The sequence below is a fragment of the Felis catus genome, chromosome A3 (genome assembly GCF_018350175.1).
Source record: "Felis catus isolate Fca126 chromosome A3, F.catus_Fca126_mat1.0, whole genome shotgun sequence".
Classification (NCBI taxonomy): Eukaryota; Metazoa; Chordata; class Mammalia; order Carnivora; family Felidae; genus Felis; species Felis catus.
Window position 1 is genome coordinate 85,396,152 of NC_058370.1, and position 14,091 is coordinate 85,410,242.

General features: G+C 42.9%; 1 long non-coding RNA gene across 1 annotated transcript in view; it reads left to right on the plus strand.

Moving 5' to 3' along the window:
- Window positions 1-14,091, plus strand: part of LOC109498208 — a 57,718-nt gene that overhangs the window by 26,120 nt on the left and 17,507 nt on the right. The window contains exons 5-6 of the long non-coding RNA XR_002741164.2: window positions 12,615-12,696; window positions 13,409-13,594. This is a non-coding gene — a long non-coding RNA (uncharacterized LOC109498208). The remainder of the gene's footprint in view (window positions 1-12,614; window positions 12,697-13,408; window positions 13,595-14,091) is intronic.

Sequence of the window (14,091 nt, forward strand, 5' to 3'; positions counted from 1 at the left end):
TGTTGGTCTTCCTGTAACTGTGGATTCATGGCTTTCATCATATTTTATCACCTCAAACATTGTCTCTCCTCTCTTGCCCTTTCTATCTTCCATACTGTTTAACTTATATGTCATCCTTCTCATCTCCCCATGTCTGCACAGTTTTACAGATAATTTCCTCAGCTCTTTTCTATAGCTTATCAATTCTTTTTTCAGCCATTTTTAATCTTCTGTTTAACCCATCCATTTGTTATTCATAAAAAGATTATAATTTTTCATTTCTGAAATGGATTCCATTTCTGATTTCTAGGTCATTGTTGATAGTCTCTTCCACACACATTTTTAACATGAAAATTTTGTATCTTTAAATTATATTTGAACTTTCTTTTAAGTGTTTCCAGAGGCACCTAGCTGCCTCAGTTGGTTCAGCATCCAACTCTTGGTTTCAGCTCAGGTCATGATCTCAGGGTCATGGGATTGGGCCCCATGTTGGGCTCCATGGTGAGGGTGGAGCCTGCTTAGGATTTTCTCTCTCTCTCTCTCTCTCTCCCTCCCTCCTTGCCTCCCTCTCCCCCCCCTCCTCCCCCCTCCCTTTGCCTCTCTCACTCTCAAATAAAAATAAATAAAAATTAAAAATAAAGTGTTTACAGTATCTGATCATTACAACATCTGAACTCTTGAAGGAGCACTATATTTGGTTTTTGTTTCTTCTGACTCTTTTTATTAGTTTTCTATAACTGCTATAACAAATGATCACAAAACTAGTGATTTAAAACAGTGCAAGTTCATTCTCTGACATTTCTGGAAGCCAGAAGTCCAAAATCACTTGGTTAAAGCCAAGGTATTGAAAGGGCTGTTTTTTTCCGGATGCTCTAGGGCAGAATCGATTTCCTTCTCTTTTCTAGCTTCTGGAGGCTGCCCTCATTCCCTGGCTTGGGACCCCTGCCTTGCATCACTCCAGCCTCTTGCTTCCATCATGACATGTCCTACTTCTGTAGTCAAATCTCCTTCTTCTTTCCTCTTATAAGGATACTTGTGATTGCATCTAAGGTCTACTTGGATAATCCAGGATAATTGCCCCATCTCAATCTTAATCTTAGTTTCCAGCTGCAAAGTCCCCTTTTTCATGGTAATGTTCACAGGATCCAGGGATTGGGTCTGGGATATTTGGGGGGCCCATTTTTCAGCCTACTATATACTCATTATGCCAAAGACTGCTAGTGGTCAGTAAGTATCCATTCTTCCATTCCTTCCTAGGAATGAAAATACTAATTTTTAGCCATACTTATTGCCAGCCAGTTTAAACTCCCTAGTTTTTGTTTTGACATCCAGATGTGACCTTTGGGATTAGAATTTTGCCAATAAGTTCTAAGTGGAAGTGCTATGTACAACTTCCAAAATATGTTTTTAAAAAGAATAGTTATGCTTTTCTTGTCCTTCCTTCCATAATGGTCTGGAATGTGGATAGCTGGAGCTCCAGCAGCCACCTGGGATCACAAGAATAATGATCATAACCAAGATCTCAGAGGGTTCATGAACCATAAGAAAACAGGTCCCTGATGAATTTGTGATAAACCTTCCCTGAATACCTACTTCTTGGTTTGTTTAATATGAAAACAAATAAACACATGTTTCAGCCACCATTATTTGGGGGTTTTTGCCATGTGATGTTACATTTAGTTCTAAGTGATATAATCATTATGTCTTGTTTGGTAATTTTTTATTGTGATTTTTTTTTTTTTTAGTTTTTCATAATCTGTGAGAATCCTGTAAACCTGAATTAATGACACCCTTGTCCAAAATGGATTTGCATTTACTTATTCCTAGAGTCATGTGTACCACCAATAGGAGACAGCTTTAACCTTCTTAATGAGGGAATGGGCTCCAGCAGCAGGGTGACTTTAGCTTCCAGTCCCTGCATTTGTGACTGGCATTGGCATTTGTCTTCCAAATTTACAGTTTTCTTTCCTTTCTCGATCCTGGTTTTAGCTTACTATGCATGTTTGTATGTTATTCTTTTGCTTATTATCATTGGAAAGTTCCCTTTGTTTCTGGTGAGAGGTCAGTGTATTAAAAAGCATGTTGTCCCCTCGATGCAGCACCATTGCAGTACATCAGGATATCTTGTTCATCATCTTGCCAGGAACCACCCCAGTTTCATCATTAAAGCGTGCCACAGAGACCTTACACCTGATTGGCCTACCCAACATTTTGGTGAAAATTTGGTACAAGCAGAACTCTTCTGAAAACCAGATTGGTAACACTTTCTCTGACCATGGACTCCACTCATTTATTTGTTATCAGGGGTTCAGCTCACAGTCATTAACTATGATTCTCTCTTTTAGAGTTTCTGGCAGCTCTTTCTTTCTTTCTTTCTTTCTTTCTTTCTTTCTTTCTTTCTTTCTTTCTTTCTTTCTTTCTTTCTTTCTTCTTAATGTTTGTTTATTTTTGAGAGAGAGGGAGAGACAGAGTGTGAGCTGGGGAAGGAGCAGAGAGAGGGAGACTGAATCCGAAGCAGACTCCAGGCTCTGAGCTGTCAGCACAGAGCCTAACGTGGGGCTCAAACTCATGAACTGTGAGATCATGATCTGGGCTGAAGTCAAATGCTTAACCAACAGCCACCCAGGCGCCCTAGTGGCAGCTCTTTCAAATAACACAGGCTCCTTCCTCTGTCCACAAAGATTTTGATACACCTCCAGAAATATATATAATAAAACTCTACTAGGGGCACCTGGGTGGCTCAGTTGGTTGAGCGTCCAACTCTTTGATTTTTGCTCAGGCCATGATCTCACGGTTTGTGGCATCAAGCCCCATGTCGGGGCTCTTCTTGGGATTCATTCTCATTCTCTCTCTCTCTCTCTCCCTCCCTCCCTTGCCCACTCTATCTCAAAAAATAACTAAATACACATTTAAAAACTCTACTAATGAGATAATATTGCACTTATTATAATATGTGTAGTATTCTGCAACTTGCTTTTTAATTTAGTAATACCTCATATCCATCTCAGTACTTCTAGTCATCTTACTCTTTTTTCATAGTTCCATAATATCCCATAGTGTATATTATAGTTTCTTGGACAATTTGTTGATGGATATTTAGTTTGTTTCCAGTTTTTTTTAGTGTTTATTTATTTTGAGAGAGAGAGAGAGAGAAAGAGTGGAGGAGGGACAGAGAGAAAGAGAGAATCCCAAGCAATCTCCACGGTGCCAGTGCAGAGTCCGATGTGGGACTTGATCTCATGAACCATGAGATCATGACCTGAGCTGAGGTCAAGAGTCAGACACTTAACCGACTGAGCCACTGAGGCACCCCCTGTTTCTAATTTTTTGATATTATAAATAGTGCTGTGCTATAATAAGCACATATATACATTTTTGTGTATTTACATATGTGAGAGTAAATATATATAAAGGACTTCTAAAAATAAAATTTTTAGGGTCATCTGTATGGCTCAGTCAGTTGAGTGTTCAACTCTTGATTTCAGCTCAGGTCATGATCCCAGGGTCATGATATCAAGCCCCGCAACAGGCTCTGCACTGAGCGTGGAGTCTGTGTAAGATTTTCTCTTTCTCTCTCTCGCTCTTTCTCTCTTTCTCCCTCTTGCACTCTCTCTCTCTAAAAAATGCATTGAAAATAGTTTTTTTTTAGTTTAAAGAATATGAATATTTAACATTTGGTAGATGTTGCCGATCTGTCTCCCCCAAAAGCCATACTAATGGTGTTTTGTAACAAACTACTAATGCAAAATTGATGTCCATTTTCCCTAATTCCTGAGTAGGGATTCCCTAATTTATTTCAGAATGGTGATATGCCTACCTAAAGGCTACACTTCATACCCTTACTTTCAGTGAAGTATGACCACATGACTATCTCTGGCCCCTGAGCTGTGAGTGGCAATGTTACTGGAATATCGTGCAATATTGCTTACTGGAAGTTATGCCACTTTATGCCCTTCTGCCTTTATGCCTTCTTCCAACATATGTAGTGGGTTTTTTTTAATGTTTATTTATTTATTTTGAGAGAGAGAGAGCATGCATGTGGACAAATAGGGGAGGGGCAGAAAGTGAGGGAGAGAGAGAGTCTCAAGCAGGCTCCACGCTGTCAGCACAGAGCCTGACATGGGGCTCTATCCCACAAACCATGAGATCATGACCTGAGCGGAAATCAAGAGTAGGATGCTCAACCAGCTGGGCCACCCAGGTGTCCTTGCAGTGGTTTTATGGCTAGCATTCCATAGAGAAGACCATTAGAAATTATGTATGTACTAGGGATTGGAGAAAAGAAAGAAAGGAGGCTGAATAATGTGGTTTCACCACACAACCTTAGACTGCCAGCATCTTGACTGCCATTATATAAGAGAATAAACCACTATATTCAAGAGTCTTTGTCACATGCAGTTAGGAATGCAATTCCTGACCAACAGTGTCCCATTCAATCATTTAACCCATAAGCCAGTCTTTGTTATGGGCCTAGTCATGTGCTATGGATTATCACCACAGTAAGCTTGCCTGTGCCCAAATTGGACTGTCCTCAGAGGGGTTAGTGTGGCCAGGTATGTGATCTTTTATATCGATTCCCATCTCTTCTTCTCCAAATGGTAATCTCAGTCCACAGAACTAACAGAGCAAACTTTAAATTCCCATCTTTGGCTCAGATCACCTAAGAAAATCAGTCTAGAAACACACACACACACACACACACACACACACACACACACACACACAGCAGTGCATACAAAAAGCCAAATGGCTTTTCACAGCACCCATAAAACTTCCTTACTTCAGTCTCAGGAATTTTTCAGAATAACCCTTTGGCCCTCTTTAAGAGAAGGTCCATCTGATGAAAATGTAATAGCTCTATGGAATAAAAAATTGCAGAATTAATAATTCAGAGCTACTATTAAATCAATGTGCTTCCTGTTGATTTGTCAATATGGACTTTTCCAATTAGACAATTTTATTACAGTGATGAATACAAAAGGCACAATTTAGAGACTACTGTTCTAAGTTATGGTCCGGTTAGCGTAACAATCCATATTTGCTATTGAATAAATGTGATGGCTGTAGCCTTCTAAAGATTAATGGGACTTTATTGGCAACTGAGTCTGCTCCTGTCCCTGGTGAGGATCAAGCAGGAGTGACTTCTTCACATATCCCCAAAGGATCCTTCCTGACCATTGTAATGGCCCATCACCTCCCTCCCCAGGGTCCTCTCCCATCCCATATCCAGAACACCCACCCTGCAGATGACAGGTGTCACGGACAGTGCCTGAGTCCCAAACCAAGTCCCACTTTCACTGGCAAAGACAGCAAATAAAATTCCTTCTTCATCTACATGAGGTCCTGTAGAATTTGTCAAATGGAAAGCAAGTGCGTCAAAGGTTCACAGTCAATGCAATCAAACCCAGGGGATCTCTGTTGTGAGTAATGTATTAGTACCTGACTTATTTAGGCTGCTGCAGGAGAAGGGACACCAGATACAGAGCAGAAGAACTGAGGGAAGTCCTGGATCTACCACATTCTAGCAGTGTCACCTGAAGCAATTTGCTCAACTGCTCTGAGCCTTGGTTTCCTCATCGGTAGAATGGGGATAATAACCTCTACTTTCTGGAGTGGGAATAATTACATAATAAAAGAGTATAATTCTTCTGACACATACCAGATCCTCAGGAAAGTATCTGTTCAGTTTACTGACAGGACAGGACCTGTGCATCAAGGAAGAGGCAGGTCTCCCTCCTTGACAACATTTTATTAATTATTTTCCTCTTTATCTGAACTGGGAGCACATGCTTTTTTGGACCATGAATGATCTGTGAGCAGCATTTTTGCTTCCCCTCTGAATTTGTTGTGGGACACCTCTCTTAGCTTGCAAGTACTTTGATGGCAAAGATGGTGTCACCTGCCTTGAAGTGAATGACAAACCAGGCAGACAATTTTGCTTCCTTCCTTATTTTTAAGGCCCCCAAAGCATGGGTGAGCAAAGTCCAAATTATCCCTGTTGACTTTTTCTCCCCTCACATACACACTCAAGCCCCTCCTGGTCAGCTCCTCTGAATTGTCAGAGAACACTTCAGTCCTAGAAGGTGGATAGAATGACCAACTCCTCCGGGTCTGCCTGGCACTTTTCTGGGTTTTTAACTAAAAGCCCAGCAACATCCCAGGACAGGTGATCATGCTTAGAGGGGAGGAGCCCTGGCATGTGGATTGGAATAACCTCTCTAAGAGGCCTTTACCTGTTGTATGCAGAGCAGACCTCGTGGCTGCCACTGGGTGCTTGACTCACTGGGTTTGCACTGCCTTGCATCTTGCTTCAGAGTTTGCTTCTCCTTGGAGACTAGCACCAGGGTCACTGGAGTGCTCCTGCCTCGGGCCTCACTGGGCCTGGTAAATAACAGCCCAGCCTGAGGGACCAGGCCCTCTTGGGTGTCCTTTCCCCATGGCACGCAGGCACATGGGAGCTACACTAATTAACAGGTCCCATTTTTCTCCTTGCTTACTCAGGCTGCTCCTGACAGAGCTATGAGGGCAGGAGGCCCAGGGGGCCCAGAAATGTAGCCAGGTCTTCCCCAATGGTTACTAATGAGAATGTCCATGGGCTGAGAATTGCAGCTATTACTGGAATGACTCTTATGCAAGTTATTTATCAGTTGGTGATGTCTGCTCTTGTATCCAACATCAAACAATTGTGTATGCTTGTTCCCCACCCAGGGATCTTGAGGTCTTTGTTTCTATATGCTTTTCAGGGTTCTGCCCACCCTCATCCTGGTTACTCTGTTTCCCTTACTCATGCTCTCGTGTCTTCTGTGCTGGTTTCCTCATAGGTCTGACCTTTTAGATTTGCAGGAGGCTGTCTCAGTTGCTGGTTTTGCAAGTACAGGCCTCAAGCTAGACCTGCAGCATGTGAAGGGCAGGGCTGGGGCCAAGCCTCCCCAAGCATGCTGTTTTGGCTTGCCCAGTTGCCATTCCCCTGCATCTTGTAGTGATAGTAGCCTCACTTTGGTATAGGAACCACCCGATCTTCTCCACATTGTCTGGACTTTGTGGGCTTGGGCCTAAATAATGGGAGCACTTGTTGTCCTTGACCATCACAAGTTAGCTCAGGGAAGCCCTGGGACCAGCAAGGCCAATGAACCCTGATCCCAAGATCTCTACTGGATCTGGTAGGGGAACATGCCTTCTGCCCACAGGGGCTGCTCAGTTGAGCTGATATACACTCAGTCTCTTCAGCTACCACGTAGGGAGAGTCTGCTTGAAAATGCAGTCAATCCAGACCAATAACAGGTGCAATGGCTATCCACTGTATCTGCCTTTACGGCATGCACACCCCTATTCTTAAAACAGCACTTTGATTTCCCTCTGGGGGACCACCACTCCACCATTTCATGGATTGTTATTTGGACAGTCAATCAAGGAGTCTGTTCTCCTTTGGTCAAGGCATGAGCACATGACCTCACCAGCCAATGAGACTGTGTCCTGAGAATTTGAACAGTACAAGGAGGGAATACAGATGGAGGTGACTCTGAGACATAGAGAAAATAGGAGTGTCATCTGCCAGATCCCCAGAGCTGCCTTGCTTTCTTTCCTGTCCAGCCTGATTCTTCAGCTCTTCCTTCAGTTCCATGAGCTACCTGAGGTAGCTTTATAATATCCCAACCTGGCTAGGCTGAACTACACTTACCAGAATTCCCTTTCCTGTATGTTTTCATGTCACGTGGGCCAGGAGAGGGATTCTGGGAATCCCTTTATAAAAAGAAGAAAAAAAGTTAATAGTTAGGACTAGGTATCCATGCACACAAGAGAAAATCCCAAGTTATGAACTTAAACACAAAACAAGTGCATTTGTCCATCATGTGGAAGAAGTCGAGGTAAACAGCCTCAGGCAGGTGTGATGGTTCTCCACCATCTGTCCCCAGGCTCCTCATGCTCTGTATTCTGCTGTCCCTGTAGTGCAAGCCCGTGCTCACCGTAGTGGCCACAACTAGCTAAAAGAGAGGCTGGCAAACATAATCTTTATTGTGTGCTACAATAGAAATGGGTTCCTGTTATTGAGGGAGGAGGAAAGAGTAGGCAGGGGAGGCCACTGCTGCCTGCGTAATGGGAGAAAACAGGGCTGTGCCGAGGGTGGAAAGGAAGCCAGCGCCCAGTCTATGCTAGAACACATTTTCCTTCCCGCCCCCCTCCCAATCCTGCACTCAATCAATGCTCCCTCCATCTCTCCTGCTCTCATGAAAATCCCTGCTAAAGGCTCCATTCACTGTGATAACACTATTTCACAGGACTTTTATCCTTAATGTAGTGAAACAGATGGGGGGAAAATGCATCAAACAACTTACACCAATATATGAAAAAGAAGAGGTTAAGAGTCTGGGTTCTAGGAGATTGATAAACCATGTTTCTATTCCTGGATCTCCTGTGTCCTAGCTGTGGGATTTTGAGCAAGTCTCTTAATCTCCTGAATCCTATTTTTCAATTGTAAATTTCAACAATAGTACTGATCTCAAAGTTTTGTGGTGAGGATTGAAGGAGAAACACTTAGTATAGTGCCTGGCATAAAGTAAATGCTCAGTAAACATTAGCTGCTATTATTGTCACTATTATTATCTGTATGTACGTCATCTTAGTCAAGTCTCTTTAGAGACACGCTAATGGTTTTCTCCCTGGGTTCATTCTTCACTGTTTTCTTCAGCTTCAGTAACTTGAATAGTGAGAGAGAGAATGAGGCTTATGACACTTCTAAGAAGCTTTACTGGGCAGACTTGGAAAATCCATGGCATGCCCCAGAGGCCCTTAGTGGATGAGGAGAGACTGGGGCCACCAGGACTCTTCAGCTGAGAACTTTGGCTCTGTCTTCTTTGGAATCTTTAGCTTATGATCTCCCAGGAGTTCAGGGACCCCTGGGTGGGTGGTAACAGTTGCCCCTAATCCATTGTTCAGCTAGTGTGAGGACCAGGTCAGCACTCATAGGGTTCCAGATGTGCTTGCTGCAAGCTCAGGCTCCCTCTGAGTGTGAATGTGGTTTCTCACCAGATAAGGGATGTGCTCAGACCAGATCAAACACTTATCTCCAGGGTGCTGAGAGCCAAACTCTGCTTGTGTTCCTGCCTGGTATTTATTTGCTTACCCTTATCACCTCTGAAGGTGGTGTTGTTTGTGCACCTGATCTCAGTTTCTGGCTTGGTAGACTGAAAGGTGCCCTGGTTCTCGGCAAGGGTGGGGGGGTGGGGGGGTGGATGGAGCATGGAACAGCCTCCAGGTGGTGCAGGGTGAAGAGCACTGTATGAGGGGGTCAGGAGACGTAGCTCCTGAGTCTGTATACAAACGGAGGGATGGGGCTCAGCAGACTCAAAGGCCTCTTCCAGAGCTGACGTTCTGTTTTGCTACAAAAACCCCAGTGGGAGCATTCTTAGGGGGAAGGAAGAAAAGTTGAAGACTTAAAATGAGCAGGAAATGTGAGTGTCTTCAGCCTCTTGTGTGAGGGAGAATTGTGAATCTCTTTTGACCACACTTTAGTTTGTGCTGCCTGTTTTAGCTGTGTGGTCACAGTGCCAAAAGTGGACAGATGCAGGGCTCCTGCTCATTGAGTTGTTCGTGCAGAAATGGCTTGTAAAATCAGTGACTATATCCCATGCAAATATGGAACAAGGAAGGGGGGGATTCTAGAATATTTGCAGGAAGATAGCCGATGGTATAAAGAGGTCTTTACTTGGAGAAATACTTAGTATTACAATTAGAACTTACAGAATGAATGGGTGATAGGAGGTGGGGCATAGATTATTTACTTTACAAGATAATGTCCCACTTTATAAAAAGCTAAATGTTTCCTTTTGGAAGTCAGCTTTCATGGTGCACTAAAAGGTTGAATCTATAATAAATCTAATTATACAAGTTTTGGCTAATAAATCCATTGTGTACAAGCTTAGCCATGCTGTAAAGTGTTTTTCTCCTTGTAAATACACTCTCATTTTTAGAAGAAATTTCTATAAGATAATGTCTTTCTTGCGGTCCAGTTTGACTTGTGTGCCTGCTGTGAATTGAACAATGAAGGTTTTCCAGTTGCATCTGAAGGGCAAAATCTATTTTCTTCTGTGATCCCCAATGCCCACACTTTCCCACAAGGGGGCAGCACACCACAGGGTCTTTAGGTGTAACAAAGGCCTGGGATTCAGAAAGCACAGCCCTAGGAGAGAGTGACTCCTTCCCAGAGGGAAGACAATTCACTAAAAGCTGTTAAGAGGCAGATCTTATAGTACCTCAGCATAATTGAAAGCCCTAAGTATCTGCCAGAAACCTTTTGGTTGTTCTCACATAGAAAAAGGATGAAATCATTTTGTGTGAGGGACAGTTCTTCAGTATTAACAAATTATTTTTTCTGTATCTACACAAAATTTATCCACCTAAGTCACCAACAAAAGCAATTTTAGGCAGAGACCTATACACTGAATCATAAATACATTGTTTTCCCTTCAAGTTTCGTTTGTGAGTTTATGGAAATGCATGAGGTCAAGTGTTCCACTCATGTTGTGCTCCAAGTCTTTGCACTGCCCAGTGGACAGAAGCAGTGCTTAGAATTTGAAACAATTTGTTATTAAGTAAACACAAATTTTCCAGGAAAGAAATTTAGAATAGAAGATCAGTTTCAGTTTTAGGGAGAACTTCCCTTTCATATTTTTGTACAGGGCTAGGCTTCCATTAAATGTATGTAAAGGATAATAAAAGATTTAACAGGTCAGGAAAACAAGTAATTCCACTGTGTCATGTCTATACTAGCTGAGGGAGAAGATGCAATTCCCAAAAGTGTATATTGGTTGCCAAGATCTAGATCCAGCCTGAGGAAGTATGAATTGATCACTCCCTGGTTTTCACCTCATGGGAGAACTTAGGGATGTGTTATGCTAGACTATTACTCTGTGACACTGGCCAAATCCATTATGTCTCCTAATATTCATTCCCCTGTCTTTCTCAGAACTCCTGGATGTGAGTTGAGTATACCATTGCACAGAATAAGTCTGTTTCTCAACCTTTCTATGGCAGGTGTGGCCATGTGACCAACCATGGCCAAAGAAATGAAAGCAGAAGTGATATTCTTTAAGTGACAGGGTATCCTTTCTCTTCTTACTTTCTTGATGGTTGGAATGTGGATGTGATGGTTGGAGCTGTAACAGCCCCAGTGATGATGGATGATGAGGTAAAAGATACATAAGGAAGATGGTAGAAAAACAAGATAGGGTCAGGTCTCTCGTTATGAAGCCACCATAGCAGCCTAGACTGCCAACCTAGATGTTTGGAAGAGAGAAATAAAAATAATTTTATTTTTAAATAAAAATAATTTGGGGGTTTTGCCATAATTTCATAATTTTTTTTATCACCAATCTATATGTATTGAATGTTGTGTGAAGGGCACTGCTGGATGATCTGGCTTTAAGTTGACTTAAGGACAGAGCTGGATCAGGACCACCAGAAACAAAGTTCAGTTGGTAAAAAAATCCTTCCTGAAAATTGCTTCAGTGCTACTACATAAATAAATGCAGCTGTATTTGGTCACAGCCATAGCTGTTTCTGACATCTGTGTTTTCCCTGGCAGCAGAGGTTGTGTTTATCCTGAATCTCCCTTTATGACTTAAAACACAGCCAGAATCTGTTCCTGCATTCAAACTTGATGGTTGATGGAAAATGTACAAAACCTATGGACATTAATGGCCATGGCCTTGTGACGCCAACGTGCATCTGCTTTCTCTGTGTTGTTCTGATTAGGAACCACCCACTTTTCTGGTTCAAGGTTAAGGACAGGCAGATCTTCTTCCCTCTAGATCCTGATACAGTGACACAGATTTGCAGGATCTGGATAAAAGAGAGTTTTTGTGCAGCTACTTGTCCACCCTAGCCCTGTGGGACAGACGAAGGGGCGATTCTACTGGCCAAAGAACTGCCCCCCACTCCAGGCAGCGTAGAGGGGTGTGGGTGGAGTGGGGTGGGGGCATCGTCCTAGCAGCCCTGAGTCCTCAGCTGTCTGGATGTGGGACAGGACTTCCATGAGCAGATCCCAGCAGGTCTAAGAACAGCATGGGCTCAGTGCCCCCAGGCTCTCTCAGGAGGCAACACCAGGCCCCCTGGCTTATAGGGACTGCTGGGCATGGCCCAGCTCTGAGGGAGAGCTCTGTGCAGCTCTGTGCAGCTCTGGCAGCCTAATCCCACCCAGATTAATGAGGTGGGGCTACACAAGACAACAAAGGTGGACCTGCAGGGATGAGGCCTTCCCGGGCAAAAAAAACCAACCAGTCCTTTTTAAGGAACATAGCTAAAAGCCAACTGCTCACTTATTTTCCAAATTAGCCACAGCGATTGAATGCAGATTGAGATATTATACTCAGGTTGCATAAACCAGCCTTGTATCCAAAGCCTATTTGCTGCTTCACCTACCTTAGGGGACAATCTGGTGACCAAAGGAAAACATGTCTTTACAAAGTAGCACTTGCCTAGAAGGGCCTAGACCCCATGATCAGAATTATTCCAGGGATCCCTTACCAAAATATTTTGATAGTTTACCACCACCCCCAGCAAAGTGCCACATGTTTATGCTAAAGAAGAATGGAAACAAGTACACTAAAATGTACACAATATCTAAATTGGGCTTTTAGGTTGTACTGAGGCCTGGATGAATTATTTCTAAATGCTGTGAATGTCTGCTTCTAATCTGGCCCTCACAATGCAACACATGAGGTAAGTTGACAGGAGGTACACCTACTGGCAAACCTAAGCATTGTGGTAGCTAAGAGGCTCACTTCTCATGGTATACAAATGAAGTGCCATTTTGTTTTTGCATGTTTGGTTTATATGGATGGTCTCATGCAGGAGACCCCCATCATTGTGTGGGATACCAAAAACTAGACCCAAGGACTGAGGGGGTCCACACTGAGGTAATGCCTGGTCCAGGAGACTAGCTGGACTCCACAGGGGATCACCAACAGTTGGTAGTAGCTCCTAGTTGTGTAATAAAGCTTGTGAGGCTCAGAGAAAATGAGTACCATGATTGATTAATAATGGCTGCAATAAATTAGGGGCAGGGAGGGGTGTAAGCAGTTGAGTGGGATAGAGGACTTGCATTCCAACTAACAAATTTCATCAATTTTAACAAGCCCATCACTCCTCTCCCTCCTTTTTTACATCTTTGAAATTGAGATGCATCTTGTATCACCAAGCCAGATTGTATTTTCCAAAAATGGACACAATATTTTAAGTCTCACAGGCTCGTCCAGAACCTAGCCAAGCCCCCATCAAGAAGTAGAATTTATATCTTCTCTCCTTGAACAAGGGGTGTGTGTGGGGGGACTTTGTGACTGCCTCAACTAATATCATGTGGCAAAAGTGACACTAAATGAATTATTAAGCTATTAAAAAATGATATTGCTTCTACCTGGCCTCCTCTTTTCAGATGCTCATCCTTGGAACCCAGCCACCATTGCTCTGAAGAAGCACATGCCATGTGGAGAGGCCCCTCGTTCTCAGGCCTGGCTGAGGTCCCAGCTGACAACTTGCAGGCCATATGAAGGCTACATTGGAAACAGATCCTCCAGCCCTAAGTCTGGCTGCCTGACTGAGGCTGCATGGAGCACAGATAGTAAGTTTCCCAGTGATTTGTTACACAACAATAGATAACTGAACGATCCTGCTAGATCCTGGTAAGCTGGCAGCAATCATGATGACAGTTGTCACAGCTGGCATGTGTACACCAAATTTGTAGAGTAAGTGACAATTAATTAAAGACCATGTTTTAAAGAAATCCTGCCTCACCAACATTTTTTGTGGTACAAAGGACAATACCGTAAGGGAAACATGGAAAGGTGATGTAGAAGGCTCAGACTCTGAATAGGCAGAAATCTGAGGCATACCATACCAAATTTATTTTGTATATATTTTCCTTTATAAGGATGATCTAAGTTTAAAAGACCATTCAAGGAATATTAAAGAAATGCTAAGTGATAAGAAGTGTGCATTGGTTTCACTGGCAGCGTTTTCCTTTCTCTGTGGCAGATCATCTTACAATCAACGACATCTTAGATTTAATGATAGAAGTATTTACTATCCTTGACTTAAACCTCTCTAATTATACCTTCA